This window comes from Rattus norvegicus, chromosome 2 (genome assembly GCF_021556685.1).
Source record: "Rattus norvegicus strain SHRSP/BbbUtx chromosome 2, alternate assembly SHRSP_T2T, whole genome shotgun sequence".
NCBI lineage: Eukaryota > Metazoa > Chordata > Mammalia > Rodentia > Muridae > Rattus > Rattus norvegicus.
In genome coordinates, this window is record NC_141535.1 from 166,298,610 (window position 1) to 166,310,903 (window position 12,294).

The 12,294-nt window shown below is 41.5% G+C and overlaps 1 protein-coding gene and 1 non-coding gene across 3 annotated transcripts in view; both read left to right on the forward strand.

Annotated features, from left to right (window-relative positions):
* Spmip2 (sperm microtubule inner protein 2) overlaps window positions 1–12,294 on the forward strand; it is a 114,480-nt gene that overhangs the window by 4,917 nt on the left and 97,269 nt on the right.
* On the forward strand, window positions 2,150–2,256 carry LOC148006708 (U6 spliceosomal RNA). The gene has a single exon (XR_015678448.1). It is a non-coding gene; the product is annotated as a U6 spliceosomal RNA (small nuclear RNA).

The window sequence follows — 12,294 nt, forward strand, 5'->3', positions numbered from 1 at the left end:
CCTGGCAACTGCTGATAGTTTTACTCTTCAGTCTTGCCCTCGAGCCAGAGTTAGGTAGGAGGATTCCCTTATCCCACAGGTTTAGGACCACCCTATCTATTTATATAGTTAATAGACAAAATATGAGACCCTGCATGTAAACCAAACAAAAATGTAAAATAAGCCAGCAAGCAAGCAAACTGCCACACTCGGAGGCATGTATTATAACCTTGCCCGTTCTATAACGTCCCAGAGCTGGAACCACACCCTATGTGCGCTTGTTAGACTGGTGTCTTTTTTTCGTTACACAAATAAAAGGGCTTTCATGGCTCAGTGGCTGATTTTTTTCCCCCAAATTACTGAAAAATATTACTCTGTAAAGCAGCTCTTCTTTTTGCTAATGTATTCACCTTTTAAGGGCTCTTTTCCAGGCTGGGGCACTTGTGAACGGAACCTCTATAAACATCTGTGTTCATGCTTTTGGCTAGATGTACTTTCAAGTCAATTTAAAAAATCTCTAGCTGCGTGATTTGTGCATCAAATGCTTAGCTTCTGTTCTAATTAGCTTTGCATTGCTGTGATAAACACCGAGACCAAAAACACCTTAGGGAAGGGAAATGATTTATTTGGATTATATATCCAAGGTCGTATTCCATCACTGAGGGAAGACAGGGCAGGAATTCAAGGCAGGAACCTGGAGGCAGAAACTGAAGCAGAGAGCATGGAGGAGTGCTGCTTACTGATTTGCTCTCCATGGCTTGCTCAGCCTGCTTCCTTACATAACTGAGAACCACCTGCCCTGTGCTAGCACAACTCATACTGGTCTGTCTCTCCCACATAAATCAAGAAAGTGCCCTACAGACGTGCCTACAGGCTAATCTGATGAATCAGTTTCTCCACTGAGGTTCCTCTGCTCCGAGCTAACATCCACACACACCAACAGAAAGTAAAACAAACAACAACAAAAATCCAACCAGTACAGCTTCGTAAGCAGTGGCCCAACTATCTTCTAAATTCACTCTGCCATTTTGTGTGTCCATTAGCAGGGGCACACATTTAGCTCTCGTGTCCTGGTAAGCACATAGGACCCTGTTATTTTTTCTTTTAACTATCTTAGCAGATGTGCAGTTGCTCTGTGAATTCATAATTCTCTACCAGTCAGCAATGCTACGCATATTTCCATATAGTTAATTGCTGTCTCTGCCTTCCTCGGTGTCATAGATTCAAGTTTGCCCAATTTACAGTAAGTGGGGGCAGTTTTGGTTTCTTATCAGTGAGTCAAGAATTTTCCATGTATCTTGGATAAATTTCCTTTATTAAACCAATGTTGCATAAGATCCCGTCCAGTCCTCATGGGACTTGTCTCTAATACGCTGTTAATTTATTACCAAACCAAAGGGCACACTGTCAGGACTGAAAAGATGGCTCTGTGGTTAAGAGTACTTGCTGCTAAACTCATTAACAAAATGGGCAGTTTGCTCCTGTTGGGCAAGAGCCACTGTGGAAGGGGGTGTAGATTCTGGACTACTGCAAAAATGCTAGTTAAAATAGGACCTAAATAACCTGCTTTCCAGTGAGACCCTGGGGTAGTTTTAATGAAAACCTGTTGTCCAAAATGACCACGCCACATACCATTAGGTACATGGGAACCATAAGAAAGGAAGGCTGCTGAAGCAAGAGAAGGATCTCAGGAGCAGATGCACTGAGTACAGATGGGATACGATGGGCTCGGGTAATTTTCAAGGATATATACCCCACTCTTGAATCGAGGGACTGCTGCTCAGTAGCACATACTGAGGGTTAACATAGACAGTCCAAACATAGTCATCTTCTCCAAAAGTCCCATAAATGACCACATTGCCAAGGGCTGTGACTGACAGCTAGAGGTCTGGTTAAACCTTTCGTCTTGTAGGCAATCTGATAGGATGTGGCTAATGAGAGGGTTCTTAGAAGTTATCTTCCTTCAAACCAGGTGTGTGCCTCCAGGACAGGTCGATCAGCACCTCATGTCGCCCCTTCAGAAGAGCAGTGTTCTTTAGAACACTGGCGTTCACCAGTCAAAGGGGAGTTCCATCCTGAAACCAGGGGGGTGCAGATTTATTACATACTGGAAAAGGTCCATCCAACTGGGTAATCTGCGAGTGATTAGAGGCTTGAAAACTCAAGTAATGTGCTCGCTTCGGCAGCACATATACTAAAATTGGAACGATACAGAGAAGATTAGCATGGCCCCTGCGCAAGGATGACACGCAAATTCGTGAAGCGTTCCATATTTTTTCAAGCAACCAGAGCTTCCAGGGACTAAGCCACTACCTAAAGACTATACATGGACTGACCCTGGACTCTGTCCCCATAGGTAGCAATGAATATCCTAGTAAGAGCACCAGTGGAAGGGGAAGACCTGGGTCCTGCTAAGACTGAACCCCCAGTGAACTAGACTATGCGGGGAGGGTGGCAATGGGGGGAGGTTTGGGAGGGGAACACCCATAAGGAAGGGGAGGGGGGAGGGTGATGTTTGTCTGGAAACCGGGAAAGGGAATAACACTTGAAATGTATATAAGAAATACTCAAGTTAATAAAAAAAAGAAAAAAAAAAGAAAAAAAAAACTCAAGTAATGATGAATTGTTCATGTCCAAAGAACCTGTATATCATACCACTCTCAGACCCCAAAGTTGTAGGTCTTATGGGTCATTCAGATGACAGGGACACACCTGTTTTGACCCTGTATGGAAGATGGATAAATAGGACACCTAAAAGACCAGTTTCACTAGACTGATACTTTAAACTTATGTAATACATTTAATAACCAGATAGTTTAAAATAAACCTTGACATACATTAGCCAGTTTGTTTTGTAATTACTAATCCTAGACCTTAGAAACTTTAAAATCATGTATAATACCTTTAAGTCTCATCCTCTATATACTTTAAATAAGTGACTCAGACCTTTATAACTTGTAAAAGCTTTCTAGTTTATTATATATCCATGTTGATCTATATCTAATCTATGTATTATTTTTATCACTTATCCTTGTAACATTTTTTTAAAATACAATGAGATTTTATAGTCATACAGAAAGATCTCCTCTTCTATTTTTTATGTAACATTGACTGGGATGGCCTGTATTGACATTTCATTTTTTAATATTTATTTGTGATTGTTTAAGCCAGATAGTAGACAGTAGGAAGGTTGCTGCTGTTAACATAGAGGAGATATGCAAAGGTATACACATAAGTTATTCTTATCTAAAGGGAGTGCAATTCTCTCAGAGGAAATATGTATTCTGGAGGGGAAGCAATCAACTCATTAAGACCTAGCCGTGCTGACCAAAAGCTCTTCAGTGGTGGAAGCTATAATTATCCTTTGATTTTCTGTTGAAATCTCTCAATCTCAGAGTGTTAGCTCTCTTTGTTAGTGTGAGTGCAATGTATAGTGTAAAAACTGTATCAGAATCAAAACAAACATTAAAATGGTAAACATTTTTTAGCTCAAAGAAGCAGAGCCCATAAGTAAATAAACAAACAAAAGACAGATAATCAAAAAATAATGGCTGTTCTTAAAGAGGACCTGAGTTCCTTTCCTAGCATCTACACGGCAGTTCACAAGCCTCTATAACTCCAGTTATGACATCCTTGCCTACTTCTGCAGATACTGCACACATCTGGTAAACACACATATATGCAAACAAGACACTCACATGTGTAAAGTATAATTAAGTAATTTTTGGGTTAGGGACACTGGCTACTCTTCTAGAGGACCCAGGCTCAATTCTAAAAACCCACATGGAGGGTAACTATCTGTAACTCCAATTCCAGGGGATTTGAAGCCCTCTTCTAGTCTCTGGGGATCCCAGGCATATGTATAGTACACAGGCATACGTGCTCATAAAATGTACATACATAAACATACCATTATATCTTTCTTTTTTAGATAGATCATTGTGTTTCCTAGGAGACCTACAATTTTATATTTTCATTTAGGTTTCTGACTGATTTTGAAGCTATTTTTGTCCCCATTACACTTTGTATTTCTTCCTTTACAGTTCTTCCTTTCTTTAAGCCAATGTTAGTCACTGTCACTGCTGACAATGTAAGAATCTTCTTGGACACTTGAGATCTTTTTGAATTTATCAGTCCATACTCAGTTTCCTATACACTCACCTACATTCACACACGTGAACACAACGCAAGCACACAGTAAAGCAATCACTTCACTGACTGAGCCAGCTCCTAAAACCTTTTTTCTAACATTTACTTTTATTTATGAAGAACAGAATTAGCAAACAGGCACATAATTCGTATTAATGACATGAGCTTTAAGGGCTTATATGTAATATAATGAATACTGTATTTAAGCTCAGTAATATTAAAAAATCAACTTTAGTTATTTTGAAAGGATGTATAAATCTTTTCATATTAGCTTTTGAAATTTCTACTATGAATAAAATGTATGCCAATGATCTCTTACCTATCACCCACATTCAATGTCAAAATTTTGCCATATTTAGCCTATACATTGATTTATTTTACCAAAATATTTTAGAGCAAAATACATATATAGCATTTGCCTCTCTAAAAGTTATGAAACTATTCTTACATAACCTTAGTCCCGTGATATCAGTTAATACAATTAGCAATTATTCTTCGACATTGTATAATAACCACGCCATAAGTAAATTTTTCTAATTGTCACTAATTGTAGTTTTAAGGGCTGGGGAGACGGCCCAGTGGATAAAGTGCTGGCTGAGCAAACATGAAGACCTGAGTTTGGATTCCCAGCACCAGGCTTGGGGTGGACATATATAACACTAACACGGGTTGGGTGGATAGAGGCGCATAGGTCTTTGGAGCTCTCGGGGCCACTAGTCAAGCCAATCAGTGAGCTCCAGGTTCAATGAGAGATCCTGACTCAAAAGCAATAAGGTGGGGCTGGAAAGATGGCTTCTTTGATAAAGTATAAGGGCGAGGCCCTGGGGCTAATCCCCAGAACCCATGCAAAACCTAGATCTATTTCTTGAGCATCTGTAATCCAGGCCCTTATAGGGTAATGCAGCCCGGCAAAGCCTGGAAGCTAGAAATCCTGCTAGCCTAGTGGGCCAGCTGTCCCATGAAAGGAAAAATCACAAAGAGGTGCTGGCTCCAAAAAAGGGGAAAGGCAAGAGCTAGCACCAGAGGCTGTTTCTGACTTACACATGTGTGGTAAGGCACGTGTGTACCTGCATTCACACACTTAAATGCAGTGGTAAACACACACACACACACATACACACACACACACACACACACGAGAGAGAGAGAGAGAGAGAGAGAGAGAGAGAGAGAGAGAGAGAGAGAAGAGAGAAGAGAGAAGAGAGGAGAGAAGAGAGAAGAGAGAATCAGGTAGCGCACACTAGAGAAAGGTACCCAGCATGGACCTCTGACCTCCACTTGCCTGTCACACACTTGTTCACACACACACAAACACAAATGCATGACACACATATATTTCCATAATTGATTGTGAGAATAAGGATCCAAAGAAAGCCTGCCCGAGGTGCACAGCTCACCTGTGTCAATTCCTCTACGTCTTTTCAAGGCTTGCAGTTGTCTGTCCTTTCTCCCACTACTTACTAATTGCAGCAGAAACTGGCTTGAGTGTCCATGACAACCATCTCACATCCTAGGCTTGTCACTTGCATCCTTGATATGTCATTTAACTTGGCACTTTATCCTATGTAAACCGAATTTGCCTCTTGAGCCCCAATTACAACCAACTTCAGCTCTTGAGGAATTAGTTACGCTGTCATTTACATCTTGAAGATCCTCCACATGTCCAAGTGAAAGATCCAGTCTATGGGGTGGTACCATTAAGAGGCAGTGGAACTTTTATTTCACATATCAAATCAATGGAAGAGGAAAAAAAACTTAGAGGTATGCTCACATAGCTTCAGCTGTGCAAGTTTTGGCAAAGACTGTGTAAAAAACATAACTGGGTATTTACAGATAGAATAAAATTGGATTCATAACATAAAATCAATCAAAAATAGATCAAAGACTTCAACTAAATATTGAAAATTCTAGAATATAGATTAAATATTTGAAGGTATAGGTAAGATGTCTCTGGAAAGAACTCTAACAGCACGGTGAAATAATCTTATAAATTCACAAATAGGATCACATGAAATTGAAAAGCTGCTTCTGTACAGTAAAAGAAATAACCACCAGAGAGAGAAGCAGCCTATGGAATAGCGTGGGGTAGGGGGAAATCTCTCAACCATTCATCAGAGGGAGAAAGAATTTTTTTTAAACATTTAAAACCCAAATAACTTTGATCAGCTAGCCTAAATAGCCTAAAGAACTGAATAGACAGTTCTTTGAAGAAGAACTACAAATGGCTGATAAATACTTGAGAAGTATTCAACATCTTAGCCATCAGGAATATGCAAAATACCATAGTCTTTGTTGGGGTGGGGGAACATACATGGACGCTAAAGCATGAATATGGAGCTCAGAGGAAAACCTGCAAAAGCTGGTTTTCTCCTTCCACCATGCGTGTCCCAGGGATTGAACTCAGGTCTTTAAGCTTGGTGGCAAACGCCTTTGCCCGCTGAACCATCTTGCTCACCCAAGTTTTTGGTTATTGAAACAGGATCTCCTTGGGTTGCCTATGTAATTAATATGGAATTCGTTATGCGCTCTAGGCTGGCCTGACTTTGCAAACTTCCTGTGCTCCGTCATGGACTGACACTTTCTGCCTCAGCCTCCCATGCTAGGATCGCAGATATGTCCCATCATGCCTGGCTTACAAATACATTCTTTACAAGATGGTTTGTCTCATGAATTTCCACTTGACCCAAAATAAAGCTAGGTATTAAACAGTGAATATGGGACACTAAAAAACCCCTAAGCAGCGTATGCTGTGGTTGCGTACGGTAGTCTCCATCACACCACTCCTGCAGAAAAGAGATAGGAAGAGTATCTGAGCCCAGGGTTTAAAAAACAGCCTAAGCAACACGGAAAGGCGCAGTCAGAAAAATTCATGAATAATCAATTAAATACAGAAGCAGAGGAACAGATGATCTAGTTGAACCTGACATTGTTCCTGAAGCCACCACTATTCAGAGTTCAGAAGTGCGGAATCATTTACCCAGCCTAGTTCACACAGAATGGAAGCCTCTGCCTGGCCTCTTGTGTCCGGGTTGTTTGTGTGATAATACTCAGATTGCAGGCTTAGTAAAAAAGCTAACACATTTAGTCAGCCATAGTCTGTGTAGGAGGAAACCAGTGTATGGAAGGCAGGAGTACTGCAGCGCTCCCCCTTTCTAAAAGGGTGGCCATTGCATATGACTTGTGTTAGAAGCAAATAAGCCCCAGAAGCCTCTAGGAAAGGGGCAGGAGCTAGTGTGCTGGGAAGGGGTAAAGGAGACCCAAGTATACATGTAATTTTCAAGAGTATTGCTCCATTAGCTTGAGTTTCAGTCCTATTTATTCATCTCTTGCCCTGTGAAACTGTCACACTAATAGTTATGTCTCAAATCCAATTATTTTAAAAATAGAACATGACTTCACACAGAATTGCCGGTGGTTTCCTGTTTGAGGAAGGAGCGAGACAGCTCTCCTGCTACACACACATTTGGCTTAAGTCTCGGGACTTCAGTCCACAAAGGAAAGAGCTCAGATTTCCAAAACGGGATTCACAACGAAGGCTCATACACACTAATGAGCTGAGACGCCAGATTGGTGAAGCTGCATTTTATTTGCTGATATTTAACTTATTTTATACTGTACTCGTCCTGTTGGCATAGTATGTAATTTGCCTTGAGTCATTTGTGCTGTCACTGGAATCTGTGCACAGTGTTCAACTTCTTACCACAACTCTTTGACCAGGGACAACTAAATAGAATAAAAATAGACACAAGGCTGGGGCTGTAGCTCAGTGGTAGGACATTTGCCTAGCATGATTGATAATCCAAGATCCAGACCAAAAGTGGAAAGATGAGGAGGAGCAGGAGGCGGAGGAGAAGGATGAGGGGGAAGAGGAGGAGGAGGGGGGAGGGGGAGGGGGAGGGGAAGAGAAAAATTAACAACTTACTTGGAAATTATTTTTTGATGGGATCTGAGAAGCCATGCGTTTGAAGCAAGCTTCTGGCTTTCATAATGACAACTGATGACATTTTTTACTCTTGAGGTACTTAATGTAAGACCAAGAGCAGTGAGCTCATATATTTAATATTTTTCTCCAAAAATTTTTCTTTTAGTAAGACACATCATTAGTTTTACAAAAACCTAAGTACCACACCAAAAGACATTACCTGGGGAGTGCCTGCAATTCTAAGTCAATCGCTACACCTTAAACTGCTGACCTAACCATCACTGATGTGATTTGTTGCCATGGAGGTGAGCAGCATTGACCCAACCCTAGGGGGAGGATGTCTATGGACAAGCTTTTTTGCTTTTTGTTTTTTAAGAACAAATAAACCCCATTATTATACAAGCTAAAGGAAGGGAGGCGAATTCACCTGCCTTTCTGAACCTTTATCTTGATTTTCCCAAGTGGATACCTCGTAGGTTTTTATATGTATTGTTTTTTTTTCTTTTTTTTCTATTTTTCAGAGCTGGGGACCGAACCCAGGGCCTTGCGATTGCTAGGCAAGCGCTCTACCACTGAGCTAAATCCCCAACCCCATATGTATTGTTTTTTAGGATGTATTTATTTCACATGTGTGAGTGTTTTGCTTGCCTGTATGGCTGTGTACTGTGTGCACGCTTGGTACTGATGGAGGCCAGAGGATCCCTTTTGAGTCCCTGTAACCAGAGTTACAGATGGTGGTTACAGCTGCCATGTGGGTACTAGGGTCAAACTTAGATCTTCTGTAAGAACAGCACCTCTGGTAACCACTGAACCATCTCTTTGTTCCTCCTCACCTTGTAGGCTTTATAAGAACACTGCCCAATCATGGAGAAACACACTCATGTGATTAGTTTAAATGAACAAAGCATTCCTTGGTTGACATTATGTGCTGGAAAGCTTGTTAGTAAAATACAAAGACACACAACGTTTCTATTGAAGAAGTAATGACTGAAAATCAGATATTGATTTGAGCCTTTCCTCCTAACCTTCCTGTATTAAATAATAATACTTACTTAATATGAACTTGGTCACTAAAATAGAGAAAATAATTATCTGGGAGAAGAAAATGCTAAGGTGAAGACACACAACACAAAATCTAACAACAAACAACAACAACAAAACTAGGAGTTTTTTTCCCTCTTTTACTTTTTGAGACAAGGCCTCATGTGTAGCCTTGAACTCACTGTGTAGCTGAGCTACCTTGAACTTCTCGTCCTCCTGGCTGGGCCTTCTGAGTGCTTGCTGTGCAGGCATTGTCTCCCATGCCTTGACTGTATGTGGAGTTGTACAAGGCTGGACCGGCACTCTTCCAGCACAGCCAATGTTCCAACCCCTCCTTTTCCTTTAAGAGCCAACCAAGTGCACTTTCTCTTTTAAAACCTGAAGTCCCACGCACTTTTTGTTTGTTTTGTGACAGCTGGCTATGTCATCCAGATGTCCTGGAACTCTAAAGATCTACCTGTCTCAGCCTACCAAGTTCTGGGATTTAAGCTATACACCGCCACATTCGACCTTCCTAAGTATTTTTAATGGGCAAAGGAATGGGAAAAACAAAACAAAAGAAAACAAAACCCTAAGATGATCTAAGCAACTGGTTTTATGTCCTCTATGTGACTTTGATTCCTGCAAGCCTACAAGCCCAGCTGTAGCCAGGCTTCCAGTGGTGCCTCTGGTCTCCTCTCAGGGTTCACACAGAGTAGATTACTGGGGACTCAAACAATCCCAGCTCGCTGTACACCTACTATGTGACCTTGGACAGGATGTTATGTCCTGCAGCACCAGTTATCATCTGCAGTAAGGTCCTGAGCTAAGTGTGCTAGCACGTGCTGAGCTCTGAGTACATGTTGACTTGTCTATCATCTGACACGTATCACTAGTGACTCATGTGAGCACCTGACTATCAGGCCCAAAGATAGGTGATTTGTGATGCTGTTAGGGACTTCACAAATACATTCCTTACCATATGATTGCAAGAAGGCTGAAGGAAAACAGACTCCATTAAAATATCTTGGAAAGAAAGGCAGGTTTTAGAGTCTTGGTTGATGGAAATCCTCCCGTCTTCTAGTCGGGAAGAATACGGTGATGTCTTTAGGGTGTTCAGGCTGAGATGACATCTCCTATAGGCAACATCTTGCCTGCCTCTCTGGATCCATTTCCCTTCTTTCTTTTCTTCCAGGGGTAAAACCAACACATGCAGAACCCTATGTGCTGCCCGTAATCCCAGTCAATTTCAGTCACAGTGAGGGATAAGGAATAAAACATCTTGTCTTGCTAGCCCCAGTTTCTTGCAATTATCTCAAGACAGGTAGATCCTTTCCCCACACCTATTAAAAGTGTCAAAAAGGCTTTATTGACCACAGTTAATGCCTTTTCAAAAAACATACCCCATGGATCATCTGTCAAGGATAGACTGCTGACATTTTCAAGAATATTGGCACTGAAGGAGATGTCAAATCAGTGAAGTGTTTAGATCATTTATTTGGGGTAACACTTTCCAAAGTAAAGATAATGTGGGGGTAAGCACACAGTAGCAGGAAGGAAAGTAGCAATGTACCATGGTTGAGGACCAAGGGCATATGAACTTTATTGGTTTTTTTTTTTCAGTGTAATCTCTTAAATAAAATTATAAACTTTATTGGAGGTCAAAATACAGATGTTGGCCTAGCAAAGCATCACAGAGGACAAAGGCACTTTGTGAAGCCTGAGGGTGTGAATTCCATCCCAGGAATGCAGATGGTAGAAAGAGAGGCCCTATCTCCACAAGCTGTCCTCTGATCTCCTTGCATAGGCACACACACACACACGAGTGAACAGATGTAAGAAAAATAGGAACAGCGGTATTAACTCCCTGTGAGTTGATATAAAAAGGATTAATTTGACTCTTGCAGCCTGGGGTTTGATCTTATTAGTCTATAATTCTGTCCATTTTACCCTAGGAACCAATTAATCATTTATTTACTAAAAAGTAAATGTGTGTGTGTATGTGTGTCATATATATATATATATATATATATATATATATATATATATATATAGAGAGAGAGAGAGAGAGAGAGAGAGGGAGAGAGAGGAAAGGAGAGAGAACACAGATGTTTTAAGAACTGTCAAAACTGGAGGCAGGAGAGATGGATCAGCAGTTAAATGTACTGGCTGTTGTGCAGAGGACTAGGACCTGTTTTCCATCACCACACGGAGGCTTATATCTATCTATAACTCCAATTCCAGAGGATCCAGAACCCTTTTCTGGCTTTCACGGGCACCAGATGCACCTACACACAGTACCCATATGTAAATGCAGCTGAAACACTCATACATAAAATAAAAATGAATGAACCATGTTTGGAAACACTGGGGTTGTACGTGTGGCTGTTGTAAGTGACTTAAATATGGCTATCTGTAATAAGCTCAGACCCACGCCTGCACTTGGACTACCCTTTCCTAAGGGCCACTCTCCCCTTCCACAATGTTAAATGTACTCTGCTGTGTGCTGACCCATCCGGAAAGCTGCTTCTGCTCCTGTGACAAACAGGATATATGGGCAGATAAAGAACTTTATTGAGAAGGGTTGGCTCATGTGATGGCAGATGCTGAGAAGTCTTGTGACTTGTGGTCCATCTGGAAATAGGAAAACCAAGAAAGCCAGTGTTCGTGACCAAACTAGGAAGGCAGCTGCTGGAGGGTCCCAGCAGGGAGCAAGCACGCCTGTACACAGCATTGGTTCTCTTGGGCCCTCACACTGGAGGGTGTCTTCTTCGTTCAGTCTACCAATTCCAGTGCTAGTCTTTTGCAGACACTCTCACAAACATGCCAAGGAATAATGTCTACCAGCGATTGGAGCATCCTTTTCCCCCAATCGAGATAGCATGCACAATCTCTCTGCAACAGACTCAGCTAACTGACATTAGAGCCATGCTACTGCCATATGTGCACATGGTGGGAAACAAAGTTGCCCCAAGAACAATAGGGACTCTCCAAACTCTGCTACCTGAAGAGCACATATGGGCCAACTCTATCACTCCTTAAAGTCTGCCTTATCTGTAACCAGAAGACCAGAAGGCTTGATTGACCTACAGTCCTTTGGGGGTGGACTGGGGGGCTAGAGAAGAGATTTTGCCACATTGTCTCAGTTGGTCTTTAACTACTGACCTAATCTTAGCTGTTGTCGGTTTGAACTACACACAAGACTCCACTGTACCTGGCTCTCA